The sequence below is a fragment of the Pongo abelii genome, chromosome 17, assembly GCF_028885655.2.
Source record: "Pongo abelii isolate AG06213 chromosome 17, NHGRI_mPonAbe1-v2.0_pri, whole genome shotgun sequence".
NCBI classification, from domain to species: Eukaryota; Metazoa; Chordata; class Mammalia; order Primates; family Hominidae; genus Pongo; species Pongo abelii.
This window is the reverse complement of record NC_072002.2, coordinates 29,489,787-29,511,226: the sequence shown is the minus strand read 5'-3', so window position 1 is coordinate 29,511,226 and position 21,440 is coordinate 29,489,787. Positions and strand designations below refer to the sequence as shown.

Sequence of the window (21,440 nt, the reverse complement as noted above, 5' to 3'; positions counted from 1 at the left end):
CTACACATGGAGAATTATAATTATGTGCATTGCTTTGAAATTTTGAAATGGGCTTCTCTATTACACTAGCATACTTTGAAGGTTAAAGTGAAAAACTGGCATTCTGAAGCCATGTACTATGCCAAAAGTAGTTGTGAACACATTTGAAAGCATTGCAAGAAGTATCAGAAACAAATATTGGCTCTAAATAATATCCTCAATTTTAACCATTAGTTAATGTTGAATTAAATTCTATTTTCAAATACATCGGCCTGCCTATTAGAAAATTATTCTTTAGAGAAAGGAACCCAAAATGTTCTATAGGTTCTCTTGTCTCTATTTTGAAATGGGAAGGAATGTGACCAAGATTTAAGCATCATCTCTAGAGTTTATTTTTTTCAGCCTATTCTGTATCAAATGCATGGCTCCTAAGGATTTGTTGCTCATGGGTGATTAACTGCACTCAGCGTGACACAGTTTAAGACTTCTCCAGTGGCAATAGCACAGTAGGCTTTCATGGCATTTCATTTCTAGGCAATGGGATGGTTTCATGAGTCCTAGCCCAAATTTTAAATGTTTACAAGTTACTGCTATAAAGGTTAAGCGACCTGAGTTAGAATCGTATCCCACATTGGTTTAAAGTGGATCCAGAGTTATTTTTGGAGAAAGATTTTTATCCCTGCTGGTTGATCCTTCATTTCATCTCTGAGAGAAACCACAGTGGCTATCCATTGAGGGATATGTCCTTACATTTCATCAGGGCAAAATAACTCCACCCTTCCTCCATTCCCAAATATGTTGGCAACACTGCACTCCAAGTTTCAGTCAGAGACTATAAGCCAAGACTCTGGGTTGGATAATTCTTATCAAAAGCCCAGTTGGGAAAAAAATGTCCATGAAAGTAATTGCCTGAAGGATATAGGGACTGCCTGTTACTCACAATTTCCTGCATTTCACTCTTGGCTAGACCTGTGTACTTGGAATCATTAGCCCTTTCAGAACTGCTTGTCCTTGCTTAGGTTTGTGCACTATGTAAATAACCATATATTGATGATGTCAGAGTCAGATGACAGTCTCACCAGTAGGCTTGGGAGTCTTCTATTCTACATGTGAAAAGGATGCTATCTAAGTTGTTGCTTTTTACATTACCGGTTAAGAACATCCATGAAAGAAACTTGTCTTAGATTTTAGTACTAGGAAAATTTGGGGTTTTATGTTACAGATATTTCGTATCTTCACATTCATGTTTTCCTCTTCACTTTCACTGCTAGGAATCTAAGAGCCAAATTCCCAACCCACCTTTGTCAACTGTAAAAGACATTAAGATATACATTTACCCTACTTATTTTTCCTTGGCTTTAATTTTGCTTCCCATATTTTCTTTGCATCCTGACATCATCAACTATTTATGCTACTGGAATAATTGGGATGCCTACCTAGAGTGCCTTTGTTTTAGAATAAAGTGGGATGTGAATTTAAACAACTAACAACAAACAAAACAGTCACATGGAAGAGAGAGAAGTTAATTTTCTTATTTGAACTTCTGAGTTTGTTTCTGTTTTTGTTGTTGTTTTGGTTTTGGTTTTGTTTTTTAGAAACAGGGTCTCACTCTGTTGCCCAGGCTGCAGTGCAATGGTGTCATCATGGCTCACTGCAGCCTTGAACTCCTGGGCTCAAGCAATCCTCCTGCTTCAGTATCCCAAGTAGCTGGGAATACAGGTGGACACCACCACACTCAGGTAATTTTTTAACTTTTTGTAAAGACAGGGTCTTGATATGTTGCCCAGGCTCATCTCAAACTCCTGGCCTCAAGCAATCCTCCCACCTTGGCCTCCGAAAGTGCTGGGATTACAGGCACGAGCCACTGTATCTGTCAGCTCTTCTGTTTTGTGAATCCAAGTGGAAAGAAGGACACCCATGCCCTCTCCCCACTTCTTGCTGCTGAGAGCCCTGGTATTTGGAGAGATGTTGAGAGCTGGGCATAAAAGGAATAAGGGGGAGCCGGGTGGGCACAGAAGAGGGAAATAAAGGATGTCTCACTCTTTGGCAGCAAGGAAGAAAGTAAGTTTCTACGGTCACGTCTAAGGAAAGTCAAGAAAGTGCAAGTCAGGAACTTCTTGCATTAAATGCAAGGGTGACATTTAAAATCCTGACACATCCAATTTGTGTAACATAAGAATGTCATCTCCAGAATGCATATTTATGAAGCAGTTTTCTTCATATAACTACAATACTACTGCATCACCACTTGGCCCACACACAGATGCAATTCAAAGTCATCCCAAACCTGTTACTATAGTTTCTACCCACACAAGTAAGAGAACGGCTTCATTAGAAAACAAAACACACGAGGAATTTTAAAACATTGCCTTGGCTAAGTAAAATGGTAATACTGCCAATCAAAAGCAATCATATACCTCCAATAAATAGGACTAGAATAATTCAGTAGCTATACGGAGGAAATGTAACTATAAATATGGACTCTTAGAAGCCACTATGGCTAGAGATAGGGTATGGATACCCCTAGGTAGCTGACATTTACTCATATATGTAGATCATCAGTGAGGAAGAGGTTTTATGTTAGAATGTTTAGAAGTCTAGGTACACACATCAGTTCATTGGGTTGGTTCAAAGACTAGCAGGCACCTCAGCACTTCAGCAGACACCGTTTCCTATGTTCCTTTCCTACGTCTATACCCATCAGGACCCTCGTCCCATGTAGAAAACAAACCTCTAGAGATTTTTTATTATAAATATTATTACGGTCACATTATGCTTACACACAAATAAGAAAAAAATTAACTACTTATGTTTTTAAAAAGTCAAGACTAGGTTAGAGAGCTCAGATGAAGAATTACCTAATTTCAATGAGCAGTTTTGAATTCAGGTACTTAAAAAAATGTACCTAATATATATACCTTTTTTTTTTTTTTTTTTTTTTTTTTTTGAGACGGAATCTGGCTCTGTTGCCCAGGCTGGAGTACAATGGCGTGATCTCGGCTCACTGCAACCTCCACCTCCTGGGTTCAAGCGATTCTCCTGCGTCAGCCTCCCAAGCAGCTGGGACTACAGGCGTGCACCACCTTTTAATAATATTAATATTTTCATGTCAAGATTATCTCTTAACAGTGTGTCCTTCACAGCTAATACAAAGTCAAAATTCCCTCTCTATTCTATTTCTCTAATTATATGATTTACTTTAATTCTCTACTGATTACACTAGAGATGTACCATGGATATGAACTTTATATTAGAGTCAGATTTTTTTCTTGTTTAGAAATAGGGTCTTGCTACATTGCCCAGACTGGGCTTGAACTCCTGGACTCAAATGATCCTCCAACCTCAGCCTCTAGAGTAACTGAGACTATCAGCATATGCTACCTGAGCCTGGCTAGAATCAGTTTTATTTTTTTCTATTTTCAACCTTATTAGAGCTACCTCAACCTGATTTTATTTATTTATTTATTATTTTTCTATTTTAGTAGAATCAGTTTTTTTAAAATGTAATTCTCCTAATTTGATTCCCTCTGTCATCTCAGAGTCCGTATATCCAGAACTTAGAATGTTTCCCCTCCTCATGCTAAACAATGTGGTTCATGGGGCACACTCCTGCTTTCCTTCTTGGAGTCTGAAATTTTGATACATACCAGGCAGAGGCTCTGCCTATGTGACCTGCTCCCAGTAAAAGTCCTGGGCCCTGAGTCTCTAATGAGCTTCCCAATATATCACGTGTTATCACAGTTTGTTGCTGGAGAATTAAGCATATCCCTTACGACTATTCTGGGAGAGGACCTTGGCAGCTTGTGCCTGGTTCCCCCAAGACTTTGCTCCTGTGCACCTTTTCTCTTAGCTTTGTATCATTTCCCTGTAATAGAACTTGGCTGTGAGTATGACCATATGCTGAGTCCTATAAGAGCCCTCCAAGCCAATCACCAAACCTGGGACCCTGACACAGCTCTTACAGCAATTACATCATTTCTAGCCTCTTCTGTCTTAATTGAGGAGCCCTTCATCACTGCCTGTACCATCACTTCTGCAAGTTTTACCACTGGATATGAGCATGTGCCCACTACTAACTAGGGTTACATCGTGTTTTATGAAGTAAGGAATGGCAGTTCTTGGGAGGGTGGTTCTCAGCCATGAAAACTGGTTTCTGTTCTTAGTTCCCTGTTTGTTCTGTCACTTGCTGTTTAATTGTGAGTAACTCGCAATCTTTCTTGGTCTTAATATCCTTACCTATAAAATATCCTCATATCTGACATAGCTTGGATGTGTGTGCCCTCCAGATCTCAGGCTGAAATGTGATCTCCAGTGTTGGAGGTGGGGCCTAGTGGGAGGTGTTTGGGTCATGAGGGTGGATCCCTCATGAATGGCTTGGTGCTGTCCTCATGGTAATGAATTCTCGCCCCTGTTTGTTACCATGAGATCTGATTGTTAAAAAGAGCCGGTACTTCCTTTCTTTTTCTCTTGCTCTTTCTCTTGCCATGTGACACCCCTGCACCCTCTTCGACTTCCTCCATCATTGTAAGCTTCCTGAGGCCTCACCAGAAGAAAATATATCTAGCTGGTCCAGTGCTGTGTGGCTCATGCCTGTAATCCCAGCACTTTGGGAGGCGGAGGTGAGTGGATCACCTGAGGTCAGGAGTTCGAGACTATCCTGGCCAACGTGGTGAAACCCCGTCTCTACTAAAAATATAAAAAGTAGCTGGGCGTGGTGGTGGGTACCTGTAATCCCAGCTACTTGGGAAGCTGAAGCAGGAGAATTGCTTGAACCCAGGAGACGGAGGTTGCAGTGAGCCAACATGGTGCCATTGCACTCCAGCCTCGGCGACAGAGTGAGACTCCATCTCAAAAAAAAAAAAAAAAAAAAGCATCTAATACATCCTGCAGAACTGTGAGCCAAATAAGCCTCTCTTCTTTATAAATTATCCAGCCTCAGGTATTCCTTTATAGCAGCACAAAACAAACTAAACAATATCTTTACACTTAAGATCTGAATACAACTACAAATATGAATAACATCCATATGTATAATTTTGATTTTCAGTAATTTCTTACTAGTTTGCTACTAAAAGCCATATTCTATCAAAGTTTATTGTAAAATCAAACAGCTCTGTTAAGGGAGGCTCATCTTTGTAACTTCCATTATGGAAAGTAATTTTTATATAGTTTTGTAAAAATTTCTAGAATTATTGAAAAATTAGACATTTAAAGGAAAATTAGGCACTTAAAGAAAGTGTAATATGCTATAAAATAGGAATAATACTCATAATATCTTACCACAAGTTACTTTTCCCGAATAGTAGGATTGTTTTTGAAAGTTAATGTCAGAAAAAAAAATAAATAAAAGATATCAGCAACTTAGTAGTTGGCAGGAAAGGGGTTGGGTTCCTGTCCAGACATTGACCCTCATCCCTCAGGATGAGGCAGGTGACACAGATAAGAAACAGTCCCTTCTGAAATATTAAGAACCCCCTTAGCTAAATACATATCAAGATCAAAAGGTTTCAACAAAAGAGCCTAATGAAATACCTCTCTGAGTTTATTTACTACTGCTTATGTTTACAAACCTTGCTAATTAGTCACTTCTAATACCACTTACTGTTGAAATATATTTTCCCAAGGATCAACAGAAGACAGACAAACCTACTAAGAGACCCATACGTAAGACTCTGAAGCCTTCAATAGGTTCCTGAGCTGGGCTTGTGGGCAGCCTCATGCCTCTGAGGTTTAAGTAACATCCATGTGTCAATGAAGTTGGGTGGCCAGTTGTTTTTACAATTACTTACAAAATAAACTTAAATTATATTTCACTATACTTCTGTGTAATTCTTGGCACAAAGGAAAGTGAATTACAACTTGTGGATTGCAAAGTCTAAGCACAAGTACACGGCATTCTTGTCTTTGGAGAGCATTCAAACTTTTAACCACCCCCTAAATTGAAGTTGCCATCACAACTGAAAGCTGTTTCCAAACTCCTCAAGTGAATGTCCCCAGAGCAAAGACTTTCTGACGAATTGGTCAGGCTGGCATGTACTAAGTAAGAAGGACAAAGGGAAAGGTGAGATACACTGTAGCTAGACTTCATCCATTTTCATTTCTGGATTTTTCTACTAAAAACTGAAAAGCAGAGCTTTCAAATCAGAGAAAAACTAGAGAACAATTAGCATAGCAAAGCCATGAATAACAAACATTTTAAGAGGCGTCATGCACTAAAGAAGAATTCCACATTTCCCTAGTTGAATTTACATGTGGATTTTGTTTAAATATGTATCCAATGCAGAGTTATAATCACTAACAATGGCCACTTCTCACAAACATAAATTAATGTTAGCAATCCGAAAATTTTACCTCCAAATCCTAAGAGAGACTTTGAGCACAGATAGAGACAGATGAAAGATGGCATGCTGCAGTGCAGCAATTTCAAAGTTACTGTAGCATTGACTCTCCGGCTTCTATTCCTCCAGGAATATTCTCCGTGAAACACAGAAAGATCCCGGAAAGGTAAAAGCAATTGCTTTCTATCACATCCAGATTCTCTCCTTAAATTCAGCACTACAAAAATCAAGCCGAGGCAGGAAGCAATAACTGCACAGTATTTTATGGTGTCCTTCAGATTCTTCTTCTAATATTTTCCCCTGGTTCCCAGTGTAGCTTCTCCGCATGACTGTGCAGCATTCTGCAAAGTGCTGTGGAAGTAGATTCCAGCAGCAGAGAAACAGAAAACCTAAAGTGTCATGGGGCCACCTATGACCACGGGCTTCTGAGCATCATCATTTTGCTTGATATTGAATTTTCAGTTTAGTTATGTATATATTGTTATCCTTATCTTTCACAATTGTCATATTAATACATACTTTGAACATCTACAGATAGGGCTACTGAGATCAACAGAATAATTATACTGATTTTTCCTTTTAATTTTGCCAAAGACTGCATTGAAATTCTCCCCTTCTACTTTCTTTCCTCATATTTCCTTCAAAGGAGTCTGAGCTCATTGAACTTGCTTTATTCTCTAAAGTTCAACAATACTAGTAGGACTACACTGGCCACACCAATAAGCAGCACTCTGTACTAAGCAAAGAGGGCCAATTCCAACCAAGCCAGTCCACTGATAGGAGGCTCCAGGGTTGGGGGGGTGGGGGTGGCGGGGTGGGGCAGGGCCCAGAGAGAGCAAAACATAACATTTTTTTGGTTGTCTATTATGCTGTATGCCAGCACTTACAGTTCCATTTGTAAACATTAATTTAATCCTAAGTCAACTCAGTGAACATTGTATTATCCACATCCCCATTTTTACAGATAAAAAAAGATCACAAAATGATCAAGAAATTGTTATTGTTAGTGATGATAACTCTGCATTGGACACATATTTAAACAAAACCCACATGTAAATTCAACTAGGGAAATGTGGAATTCTTCTTTAGTGCATGATGCCTCTTAAAATGTTTGTTATTCATGGCTTTGCTATGCTAATTGTTCTCTAGTTTTTCTCTGATTTGAAAGCTCTGCTTTTCAGTTTTTAGTAGAAAAATCCAGAAATGAAAATGGATGAAACCAAGAAATTTGCCCCACATCTCCTACAAACCAATAAGAAGATGACAATCTTACAGAAAAATGATCAAAGGATAAGAATAGACATTTCATGGCAAGGAAAGCACATCATGCCCATTAGCATGAGAAGTGGTGGTCAGCACCATTAGTAGTCAGAGAAATGTAAATTAAACCCCAGTGAGAGATAACATCATGCAATAAAGAGCCTCAATTTTATATCCATTCACTTAGCAAAAAATGAGAAAGTCTTACAATTCCAGGTGTTGGAAGGAATGTGAATCCACACTGTAATGAGAGTGAAAAAGTGGGTAACCACTTTGGAAAACAATTTGGTACTGTCCCCTGATGTTGAACATTCATACACCCTACTACCCAGCAATTCTATTCCCACCCAAGAGAAACTGGCACATGTGCGTAGGAGTTACAGTTACCTTCAACAGTGCTGAAACAGCTCCCTCCACAATAGCAAAATCGTGAAGACACCCACATACCCATCAAGAAGACATTGTAAAAATAAACTACAGTATGTTTTACATGCTGGAATATTAAACAATAGAACAAAACAGATGTTACTACAGCATATCACAATGTAGATGAAACTTCACAATAAAAAATCTCAAAGAATTATATACAACAAGATGTCCTTTTTAAAAACTTAAAAACAATTAAAATTTAAAATTTTCTTTTCAGAGCATAAGATTGCATGAACAGGAAAGTAAAGGCATACTTTACATGCCAGACAGGATGCTGTCTCTGTTAGGTGGAGAGAGAGGATAAGACAAGGAAATTGCCAAATGGTGAGATGAAGGTTATCATCAAAATCCTAGCTGTTGTTTTGGCAGGTAGTTCATAGGTGCTTCTTATTTAAGATGTCTAATAGACAAGTAAAGAGGAAACACCGATGAGTATGTATCATTAACCAAAGATTATTAGTAATCTAATTTTGTACCTCTGAGGTCCTAAAAACACCCAAAGGACCAAGATAAAAACAACAAATAAACATAAATCAGGCCCAAGTCATCCAGTGATGCTTCAGGAGCTCAAATTCAGGCCTGCCAGGCTCCAAAGCCCAAGCTCTTCCTTTCTCAACTAGAGATCCAAAGCCAGTACAAGTTACTCCCATTCTGTCATGATGATGAGTGACCTTGTCTATGGGTCATAGCCAGAGCTGATAAACTTATTTTTTCCAGAATTGTAGAAAGGCAAGAAAGATATTACCAATCTGACAGAGACTTCTGGGCAACAGAAAGTCTGAGCTAGGCTAGAATCCTGGACCTACCACGTACTGTAACCAATGTTTCTAGATGGGAATGTTTCACTCTCTCAGCCTCCATTACCTTAGGATGTGAGGATTAGAGATGACAGTGAAGATGATGATCATGAAGACTGACACTTTTGGTTGCTTATAAGCCAGAGTTTTATCAACATTTTAAAATATGACCCTCAGTGCAACCTATAAGGCATGAATTACTATTAGTCCCAATTTAAGGGTAAGGTGATTGAGAGAAAAAGAGCTTAAGAAATTTCCGCAAGGTCATACAATTATGATGAAAGACGGCTGGCTCTCTCCTGGCTCCATTGCCCATGCTCTAAAAGTCTAAGATAAGTACACACTTCTGTATAGAAACAGACACTCATTTATGGATAAATACATATGTTTACGTATACTCTCATGTATAGATACACAAAAATGGGGTAGATACACTCATACACACATATGTATAGACACGTGTATAGATACACTTATACACACAGATACACACTCAAGCACACATAGACACACACCCATACAAACATGTATAGACACACACGTATAGATACTCATACACACGTGTATAGGCACACATGTATAGATACATACTCATGCCATGTGTATTGACACAGATATATAGATACATATACATACATGTGTATAGACACACATGTATAGACGTACTCACACAAATATATAGATACAGACTCATACGCACATATAGGCACACAAGTATATATATACATTCACATACAAATATGTATACATATATAGATATGTATATGTGTATATGCACACACACATATACAATCATATATCCATTAGTATCAACACATATTCATACACACATATATATAGATACATGCTCATGCAGAAATATGTATAGACACACATATGCATAAATGCCCACACTTATGCACATATATGCAGAAATACACACAAAATGCTGCCTAGCTTTTCTGGCATTGCTCAAGAGATTCATTAACTGTTGTTAAAACTTCCTGCTTCGTCTCCCTCCAGCACATATCACGTAGAGTAGTCCATGCATAAAAATAACTGTAAGCCCCTTGCAGAACCTGGCCTCTTAACGTCCATTCTGGGGCTGCTACTCATACCAGCATTTGTGTTTGCGCATATCCTTCTTAGCATGGCCTGTCCCTCCACATCAGTGGCCACAGCAGCCTCTTATTGTACCTCAGTTTCTGCCTCTCTGGAGAGTAAGTGACTCTCTGAGGGTCTGTGATTGGCCACACAAAGTGAATTTTGGGGAAGCTTCATAGCCAATATTTGAAATCAGATTTTTCTAAGTTTCAAAAACTCCACCAAGTCTTTGTGGTGTGACACAACCAAATGAAGAAAAATGTAGCATTATTTATATAAACATGTAGTGGAGGAAGTCTAAAATGTAACCAGTGTTTAATGAATGATAGCAATATAATTATTAAAAATAATAAGAATATTATTATTACTTTTGGAGAATCTGGTTTTGCTAAATTTAACTTTCCATATCTTATTTTTGAGCTTTTTAGTTTTGGGAGTTTACCCTTATAGCGACTAATATAAGGTACACCAGTGAGTTTAATTTCAGTTACAAAAACAGTCTCTTAAACTAAGTTTTAAGATACTAGGGACTCTAGAGAATAATGTGAAGGTAAATACGTTATCATTTTCAATATTTTTTGTTTATGTAAGTAAGTAGGATGGGTAAGAGTTAGAAATAAAATAAAGAAATGCAAAACAAACAAACTCAAACCTCTCTAAACCCTTAATATCTCAACATATAAGAACCAAATACAGTTACTCCAAGGGGAAAAGGTGAACTTGAACCTTCTCCAACAGCCATACCCACTCCACAGTTTAGTTCTGCCTTATTCCATCAAACATAGTTTAGGTCTTCAAAACACAGAAATGTAACTTTTTAATGATTAACGCCAGGCATGGTGACTCACACCTGTAATCCCGGCACTTTAGGATGCCGAGGTGGGTGGATTGCTTGAGCCCAGGAGTTCAAGGCCAACCTGGGCAACACAGCGAGACTCTATCCCTACAAAAAGATGAAAAAATTAGCTCAGCCTGGTGGCATGCACTGTAATCCCAGTTACTTGGGAGGCTGAGGCAGGAGGATGGCTTGAGCCCAGGAGTTTGAGGCTGCAGTGAGCTATGATTGCTGCTCTCCAGCCTGGGTGTCAGAGGGAGACCCTGTCTTAAAAACAAACAAACAAAAAAGATTAAGATGTGGTTTCATACAAAAGGATGAAAAGGAACATAAATAAACGTTTGAGATGTTCCATTTTACATCGATCTAGAAACATTTGCTTTATAGTGTCTTAGCAGAAAGCCCCAGTAGATTTAGAATTCAAAGACCACAGAGGCTTTTTCTCAAATTGAATCCCAAGGCAGTGGGGCTCCCTGGTCACTGCGTTTTGCTGGTACATCTTGGGAAATACAGTGAGAAGGCTGTAACATGACACCAGGCTAGAAAGCTGCCCAACACAGGAGAGGAGAAGACAACAGAGCAGCTGGGCCTGCTTCACACAATCTTCATCTTATAAAGAGAAGAAAACAGGTAACGGAAAGAAGATGAGGTGGGGGAGGACCAAGAACTTGGCAGCTGCCTCAAGGCTGCTTAGAGATCTGTGATTTAAATATATATCTCCACAGAGAACTGAACCACATCTGGAGCCTACAATTTAATTTCTCCCAACGTTAAACAGATGTTTACTTTTTAAATGCTAAACAGTATATGTTTAAGGATATTCTAAAACTAATGTTTTCTAAATATTACAAATGAAACTTGGTATTTTTTACAAGGTCCATGATGATTTTAACACAGAGAATATGAGTGCTAGAAAGGACTCATGCAATGAGCTATTCAAGCCCTCACTTTGGGAAGGAAGAAACTGAGTCCCAGATGGCTAAGTGACTTACTGATTCTACACAAATTGTTTATGACTGAGCTAGAAGTAGAATCTAAGTGGTAATTTTCACTGTAAATATTTTAACCTCTCATAAAAATTTAAATATCCTATGGAATGACAGGGGCTGTCATATAGTGTCAGTGCAAGGTTAAGAAGCTGGAGTGTCAGCAGAGGCAGTGAGGCATGCCCGGGAGTGGGGGCGGCCACTTTCAGGAGCCCCTGCAGACATCACATCACAGCAGGGGCTGGGGAAGCAGCTACCACAGGGTAACGGAAGGGACCCTGTGGATGAATCAGCCCTCATCACTGTGGGGTAAAAGTTGGTGAAGAGAGGTGGGAGAACGTTTGAAAGATTCTGGAATTTCTGAGACGCAGGTGAAGAGATGAGTCAGGAAAATAATATGCTGTGACTATTTTTACTATACTATTTTAACTGTCAGGTAGGGTGGCTGAGACAGTCAGACAACTGTCGTAGAACACAGCAATTGTCCCTACCACCTGCCAGATACTAGGCAAGGTACTCAACAGATGGTAGTTTTCAAAACTTCACAAAGGCCTCGCGAAATAGGCATTCCGCTACTCACTGCATAAAGGAAATCTGGAGAAGTTCAGTGACTCCATGGCTGACTCCAAATTTTAATCCATGTCTACCTAATTCAAGAGCTCTTCCCTGTCCAGAAAGCCCACAGCCCCAGTCATGACCCTTTAACCGGAACCACAGTCTATACAGGTCATTAAGAGTAGCACAATTCAAAATCAACAGGCTTTGATTGTTTTCCTTCCTTTTTCTTTTCAGAACATCATCTGGATTCAACTGACCACAAGGGGAAAAGTTTACTTCCAGAAAATTATGCCAGGAGCAACTTCTTATTTCCTCATTTCTAGCATGTACTTTTCTGCAAATACGTCAACATGTCTGAAATCAGGATGTGAAAATGATTCATATATTTAATGCAATAGTGTTTTTCCCCTTAAATGCTGTTATTAAATTGATGGGGTAATCATACAGCATCTTAAAATTGAAGAGCTATATTTTTTTTTTCAGATGATAAATGCCTTTGAAACTTTCAAGTTAGCCATTTAAAGGGACATGGGTCTAGAAAATAATTTTGTTTGTTTGTTTTTGGAGTTTCACTCTTGTTGTCCAGGCTGGAGTGCAATGGCATGATCTCAGCTCACCGCAACCTCTGCCTCCCGGGTTCAAGCTATTCTCCTGCCTCAGCCTCCCGAATAGCTGGGATTACAAGCATGTGCCACCACACCGAGCTAATTTTGTATTTTTAGTAGAGACGGGGTTTCTCCATGTTGGTCAGGCTGGTTTCGAACCCTCAACCTCAGATGACCTGCCTGCCTCCCAAAGTGCTAGGATTACAGGTGTGAGCCACTGTGCCTGGCCTAGAAAATAATTCTTAAATGCTTCTCCAACATGTTTCTGACCTGGGCTCCATCTTTGATGTATGGGTTCTCTACCCATAATGCCACTGGATATAAGAACACAGCCGAGACAGCCAATAGCTGGGTCCTTTACCTCTGAGATTAAATCCCTAAGGATCAGCTAGGGCTTATGCCGCAGATCCAACATTCCTTGCATGGATTTGCTACAATAGAACATAACCCATTTGAAGCAAGTGCAATCTGGAAACATTCAATATGTGGTGAAAGTCATATTTTGTTGCTTTCATGGTTTCAGTTTAACATTAGCAGAACATCTAGTATTTATTAAGGAGACAGTAAGCTTGAACGTAAATAGATGGGTCATTTCATAGTTTTATAAAGTTACTTAAGTTTTCCCAACCTTTTCCTCAACTGTAATGTGAAATTAGTGGTACCTACAGTATATAGATGCTCTAAAGCTTGTTACCCATTGACAAAAATTATCCCCAAATTCTTTGTAGAATAAAATGAGGTATGAAGAAAAGACTAAACAAAAAGATAAAAGGACTGTGCCATGTAATAGATGTTCAATAAATGTTAGTTACCTTCTCTGAGTAAAATTGATGCTTCTTTTTATTGCAAAGGGAAGAATTTTACCACTATAATCAACAAATACATGAAAATAACTTACAACCATCAATGGTGAGACATCCCAAAGTATCAAATTATTTCATCTGATTCAAAGTGAAAATCTGTAGCAAATTGAAACCAAAGGCATACAGCTTCAAAGAGAAGACTGTCTTAAATTAAAAAATGAATATACAGCATGAGACGATGACTCAGAAAATTGGATTGCAGGACTGTGTGACTCTTACTGTCTCAGTCAATGGTTGCCTTGTGTAGAGGAGGTACAGTTTCCCAAAAATTAACACAATGATCTTTTTAATCCCTTCAGGAATTGTCTGATACTTTTCAAGAAAGAAGACTCAGAAACTGAAATTTGAAAGAAAAAGGAAAATAAACATGCCTAGGTTCTGCAGTTAAATTTTAGCTTTTGCTCTCTTTGAGTTCTTCCAATTTTTCTGATTAGAGTCTGTGTTTCTGAGCTACAAGAAGTGGATGTTAAGTTTTAGCTGTGCTAAAACAATTGCCAATGTGTGATCGTGTCTCTACTTGTTACTGCGACTTGAATAAGACATAAGGATCTTAAGATCTTAAATATTTATGTTTTTTTTTGGTTGTTGTTTTTTGTTTTTGAGTCACCCAGGCTGGAGTGCCGTAGTGTGATCTGGGCTCACTAGAAACCCTGACTCCTGGGTTCAAGCAATTCTCCTGCCCCAGACTCCAGAGTAGCTGAGACTACAGGCATGCACCATCATGCCTGGCTAATTTTTGTATTTTTGGTAGAGACGGGGTTTTGCCATGTTGGCCAGGCTGGCCAATAAGTAATTTAAAACAAGCAATGCAAGTCCAGATCTATTTAAAAGATTCTATTGAATACTGCTCTTCTGAACATGTTAACCAAGCGATTTCCTCAAAGAGAACCTAAAAATTCTATTATGCTTATTATACACCATTAGGTCCCCAGATCTATCTCCTACCTTTCTTTGCTATGCACTGTGCTATGGAGTTAGGGGGACGGTCCATTTCATGAACTGCATCACTCAGGCTCTCTGACCCTCTGGTGTGGGTTGGCTTTGGCCAATGGTAGACACTATGAAGACTAAAGAACTAGGCTGAGAAGCTGGGATATTTCTCCCAGGCTTCCTCCCTGCTTGGGTGTCATGTTTCTGCCAGTGGCTTCATCCCTCTGCCAGTGGCCTCATCCGTCTGCAAGGGCAGCTCTTGTTAAATGGCCTTCTACGAAGTCAGCTCTTAGTGGGCTCAGTTAACACTATTACCTCCCCTTACCATTTCAGCCCTAGGGGCAGTAACAACTTCCCACCATTACTAGTCCTTGGGGCTCAACACCAATGTCAGTTTCTTTTTTCATACCCCTCTATAAAATTCCCTGCATTCCATTCTCCAAAACTCACAGCTAAATGTGCCTCTGCTTCCTATGATGTTGATGGTCCTAATTGATACATCCAGAAATTAGGCCAATAGATAGTAAAATTTGTTCCTTACTTCAATAATTCAGTTACAGCAAAATTCTATATTTTGGCATATGTCAGACTTTTTAAAAGGGCATTTATTTGACCAAGCCACACTAGACAGTAGACAGAGAAGCTGAAAGATTCAAGAGGTAGATGTTATAAGTAAATAGTCTAAACGATTTCTTTTAAAGCAATGTATTATACTGTAATTTTCTTTTTCTTTTTTGAAATAGGGTCTTGCTCTGTCATGCAGGTTGGAGTGCAGTGGCATAATCATGGCTAACTGCAGCCTTGACCTTCTAGGCTCAAGTGATCCTCCTACCTTGGCCTCCCGAGTAGCCGGGACCACAGGTGTGCACCACCATACCTGACTATTTTTATTTTTTGTAGAGATGAGATCCCATTATGTTGCCCAGGCTGGTCTCAAACTCCTAGGTTCAAGTGATCCTCCTGGCTCAGCCTCCTGAATTGCTGGGACTACAGGCATGAGCTACAGTGCCAAACTTATATCGTGATTTTCTGTGTGTGGTATTATTTAAGATAAGTAGGAGTTCATGTATTGTAATTTAAGTTATTTTGAAAGATAACTATTTGGCAGCTTGATTATTCAGTTTTCTCTATGAAGCCTGACAACATAACACATTTACAGGCAGGTGTTGGAAAAACAGACTCAGTATTTGAGCCCTAAGGGTCCCAGGTAATTATAGTCGTCAGTTTTTAATCTGTTCAGAAACCTCACAGTTCTTTCACCCTGTACCTGTGCATGAATAAGCAGTAAGACCCTAACATATTAAAAGATCCTGAGTAATTATGAATAAATTACATATTTTAGTTTGCAATGTTTATAAAATTTACTAAAATAGGTGCAAATGTATATCTTGGGCATGGAAATTAACTCATATAAGTTACTATATCTGCCAAAAATCAATTTGTAAGGAGAAAAATCTTAGGCAGCTTTGTGGAAATAGGAATATTCAAGAAGAAGCAGGGAAGGGCAGAAGTTAATCAAATGACTGTGGGTGTTAGACAGCAGTCCCCTCTCATTTTTTAGCTTTTGCTAAAAGTTTAGCTTTTGCACATTCTTTTACATTTAGCTTTTACACGTTAGTTTTGCACCGTTGACCCATGGTCAACTGTGGTCTGAAGATATTATTTTGAGAGAGAGACCATGTTCACATAACTCTTATTAGAATATATTGTTATAATTGTTCTGATTATTAATTACTATTAATCTCTTACTGTGCCTAATTTATAAACTAAACTTTATCATAGGTATGTGTGTATAGGAAAAAGAGTATATACACGGTTCAGTACTATCTGAGGTTTCAGGCATCCACTGGGGGTCTTGGAATGCATCCCCCAAGGATAATGGGGCACTACTGTATTTGGAAGACTATCCCAGGGAAGGCACACTGGTAGCATAGACCACAAATAGCCATAAAATTCCTTCTTGCCCTTCATGCTTCTGTTACTTACAGGACATTCACAATAATTTCCAAATAGTGTCAAAACAACCAACAAAGCGTTAAAAGAATAAGAGAATTTTAATTCCAGAGAGGAGCTAGAGTTTGTTTGTTTGATTCATCTATTATATGGCTCTAATTTAATGAAATGAAATAATTTGGTATGACATGAAAATAAGGACTAAGATGATGATAAAAACAGATACGATTATGACAATAATGCTTCTCATATTAGGAATGTAAACCTTTTAGAAATAACCTTAAATCCCTTAAGATAATACCTAACCTCAACTTAGACAAGAGCAAAATGCAGATCACGCAAAAGAACGCTAACATGGAACACTTTAAAACAATATTCAGCATCACAGACAATGAAGGCAACACAGTTTTAAATAAATATAAGGTACAATCTCATACCTACTGAGCTAGGAAACACAAATTAAAATAATAAATCTAATGTTGGCAGGAGTTGCAAGGAGTCATATAAATTCCTGTAAATGAGTGCAATAAACTTGGAAAACAACCACACAATAGTCAGTAAGAGCCAGAATATTGATTCCAGCCTGGGACTTGGGAATTCCAATTTTAGAACCAGTATCCTGAAGATAAAACTCAAAACAACAAAATTATATGAATAGGAATTTTTTAAACATGCCTTTAATAGTGTGGAAATGGCCTTTCCCTAATTATAAATGAGTAACCTAAAACTGGTATATTATTATAACTCTAAAACAATGTTTTAATACACAAACTACATATATTTAAATATATATTAAACACAATACATATTTAGAAATATTTTAAATGTTATATATATATATATACACACATAAATCTTGAGAGGAAAAGTAGAAAGAAACAGTACATACATCTATTCATTTATTCAACAAAGTATTAGTCCCATGTTCATTTTTCAAATGAGAAAAGTACAGTGTTAGAGGTGAAGTACATTGCCCAAGGTCACAAAGGCTTTAGTGGTGAGCAAACACCAAGAGTCCATTACCTGGACTGTGCCTCCAAGAACTAAAGGTTATCTCTCCACTGTAATTAAAGCAACAGTTTCCTGTTTGTCTAGGCTTTATGATGAGTTGAAAAAAGCAATGCATCTAAGTAAAATCTTCAGACTTGCATTAATAAATATGATGATTTTATTTCTGAAGACAATAAAGAGTAGGGCCAGTTATTACAGATGTATTTCCAGGCACCCAAGTATTTATGACTTCTCAGTTCAATAAAAAAAAAAGATTACTCTGTAGATGAGAAAGTGTATTTAATTTGAAAGTGTATTTCAATACTTGTACTACATTGCACTTAGAGGGATGTAGGCACACTATGTTCCCACAAATAATTAAATGAGTAAGCAGATGATACTGGGGATTTATTACAACTAAAGACATAAAAAGAGTTTACCATAATTTCCTCTTTCCATTGAGGAGAATTCAAAGCTAATTTTATGGTGTCAACTAATTACACAGTGTATTCTTATAAATGCTAATGATTACAGGAAACCATGAAAATATTCAGCAAACCATATCAGTCTTCTTTCTCTGTTAACACTCCCCAGGTAACATTCCCCACCACCCCCACCCCTAAAAACTTACTAAACTACTTGAATCTCTTGTAAAAGATTATTAAGGATGGTATTTGTTTTATAATAATATGCAGTTATTTATCTCTTAACTCAAGGTGATTATGACTTGACAATGAAAAAATATAGCAATAAAGCAAGTAATTTAATATATCTTTTTTGATCATGTGGCTATAAAACATATGAAGATATGGTGCTCCATTAGGCACACTTAATTGTGTTTAGATGAGTCTTTATCTCTGTGTAGTCTTATCCAAATCTGTTATAAAAAGAAAATGTTTGAAAAGAATAGAAACCTTCCATTGTTTATATATACCTCAGTCTTCCCATACCTATGCTTTAATTATCAATTTTCTAAATTCTAAATTTTGCCAATATTTTTCTTCCAATATTTTGAAAAAGAAAAAGTTATGCCAGTCCTCATAATTTTATGCACACTTTTTTGGGGTCTGCTGCTGTTTTAAATGAGGACTCCTGGCAGGAGAGTGACTCTCTGATGCTTCAAGGACATTAATCAGATTCACAGCTGGTGGCACAGTGATCTAGACAAACACACAGAGATCCTTTGATTATTTCAACTTCTTCTTGCTAGAACTTTTTCCTTCCATCACTGTTCAATGGAGTAAAATTGTGTTTTGTCCTTTTTGGGATAGAAGGCAATTTAAATTAAAAGGAGCAATTTCCACATTTGAATTGGAATTAAAATTAAAATTTGAATTGGAATTAAAAGGAGAACTGTCCATTTATTTTCCACTGAGGGCGAAGGAGGAAGGAGAAAATGGGAGAAAGAAGAAGGACGATACACACTGCTCCATTCTTTTGAAGCGGCCTCTGATCCTGTTCATCTCTTTCCCCATCCTTTTGCTTTGGGCTTTTGAAGCTTGGCCAGGACAGGGACCTCTGAGCTGCCTATATCAGAGTTTCCCAAGGAGAGAAGTTCTGTTTGAGGTCCCAGTGCACCTCTGACTCTGCAGAGTAATCAATAGCTCAGATAGTACCAAGGGTCTGTTCCTTTCCTCCTTTAAAATCCAAGCCTGGGCCACTGTTTGTGTATTAGAATGGCTGAAGAAAAAGTATGGACAATACCAAGCAGTGGTGAGGATGCAGAGCACCTGGGACTCTCATACACTGCTGTCGAGGATGCAAAATGGCAGAGCTACTCTGCAAATTTGGCAGTTTCTTACAAAGTTCTCACCAAAAGACCCAGCAATCCTATACTCCTGGGCATTTACCCTAGAGAAGTGAACACTATGTTCACACACACACACACACAAACACACACACACAAACACACATGCTGCACATGAATGTTTGTAGCAGGTCTATTAATAATTGCCAAAAGTTGGAAACAATCTAAATGTCTTTCACTGAGGAATGGGTAAATACACTTCAGTATATGCCTATAATGAAACAATACTCAGCAATAAAAAGAAACATAATTGATACATGCAACAACTTGCATGAATCTCAAAGGTGCTAGCTGAATGAAAGAAGCCAGTCTCATAGGGTTGCATATAATGTCATACAAGTAATTCCATTTGTTTGACACCCTAGAAAACATAAAACCCTAGTGATGGAGAAGAGATCAGTGGCTGCCAGAGGCTGGGGTGGGGGATGGGTGTGACTACAAAGGGGTAGCACATGGGAGTTTTTTATGGTGATGGAACTGGTCTGTATCCTGATTGTGCTGGTGATTTCACAAATCTGTACATACAGAAGTACAGACAAGAAGATCAAATTTGCTGTACTATATTTTAAAAATAAAAGTAAAAGTAAAAAGATGTCTTAAAGAGAGACAGAGGAAGAAAAGAATCAATAAAATATCCAAAATGAAAACACAATCTATATATTATCTCCTCTCCACTCTTTTCCATTCATAAATATTCATGGAATCTGCACACTCCAATGCCTCACTTTTCAAGCTTAAGAAAAATGTCTCAGTCTGTTTGGGCTGCTATAACAAAATGCCACAAACTGGGTAACCTATAAACAACAGAAATTTATTTCTCACAGTTTTGGTGGATGGGAAGTCCAAGAGCAAGCGCCACCAGATTTGGTGTCTGGTGAGGGCTCATTTCCTCGTTCACAGGTGGTGCCTTCTCATTGTGTCCACATACAGTGCAAGGGGTGAGGGGGCTCCCTTGGGCCCACTTTATAAAGGCACTAATCTCATTCATGAGGGCTCCACCCTCATGACCTAATCACCTCGTAAAAGGTCCCATCTTCTAATAGTATCACTGCAGGTGTTAGGATTTCAACATATGAATTTTGGGGAAATACAAACATTCAGATTCTAGCAAGGGAAGATATTTGCTCGGAGGAAAAAAAGTGGAAGAAATATTAGAATATAAAATTTCAAATAGCACAGCAACAATTGCTAAAATTTTGGATGTGTCATTTTTCTTTTGTAAAACATATGAGAATCTCACCTTATTCCGACCCCTCAGTAAAGGATAAACAAGAAATGTCAAGAGTAAAAGTAAAGTGAAATCAACAAAAACTTTCAAAATATTTCAGTCTGCCATTTTCAGGAAAGAGAACACTATTAAATAGATATGTGATGTAATCCTTTATAGTCACTACCCTTTCCAGAAAAATGAAATAATTGCCAAGCAACTGCTGGGTCAACTGTTGTCTGAAGGACATTCTAGATTTCTTTCCTATAAAGAAATGCTAAGCTAAGCATGGTTTGGACTTACACAAAAATGCTTTAGACCATGGTGAATTTCTTCAGCATCTCGACTCTTAAAAACAGAAAAAAACAATGAGCTAATCAACTATTATAATAAGTAATTTACCTAAAAAGTTATGCCACAAAAACTTGCAATTAGAAAAGACATTCAAGTCTTTATTATTTTGTTAATTTTTAAATTTTTATTTTTTTGAGATGGAGTCTCACTCTGTCACCCAGGCTGGAGTGCAGTGGCATGATCTTGGCTCACTGCAACCTCCACCTCCCAGATTCAGGTGATTCTCCTGCCTCCTCTCCTGAGTAGCTGGGATTACAGGTGCACGCCACCATGCCTGGCTAATTTTTGTACTTTTAGGAGAGACAGGGTTTCACCATGTTGGTCAGGTGGGTCTCGAACTCCTGCCCTCGTGATCCACCTGCCTTGGCCTCCCAAAGTGCTGGGATTACAGGTGTGAGCCACTGCAAAATAGAAGTCAGATAAACTGCTAACTGGCTGTGGCAGGAATAGACCATACACCCTGGGA

At 38.3% G+C, this 21,440-nt stretch overlaps 1 protein-coding gene across 2 annotated transcripts in view; it reads right to left on the bottom strand.

Annotated features, from left to right (window-relative positions):
• EPB41L3 (erythrocyte membrane protein band 4.1 like 3) overlaps positions 1–21,440 on the bottom strand; it is a 249,369-nt gene that overhangs the window by 178,066 nt on the left and 49,863 nt on the right.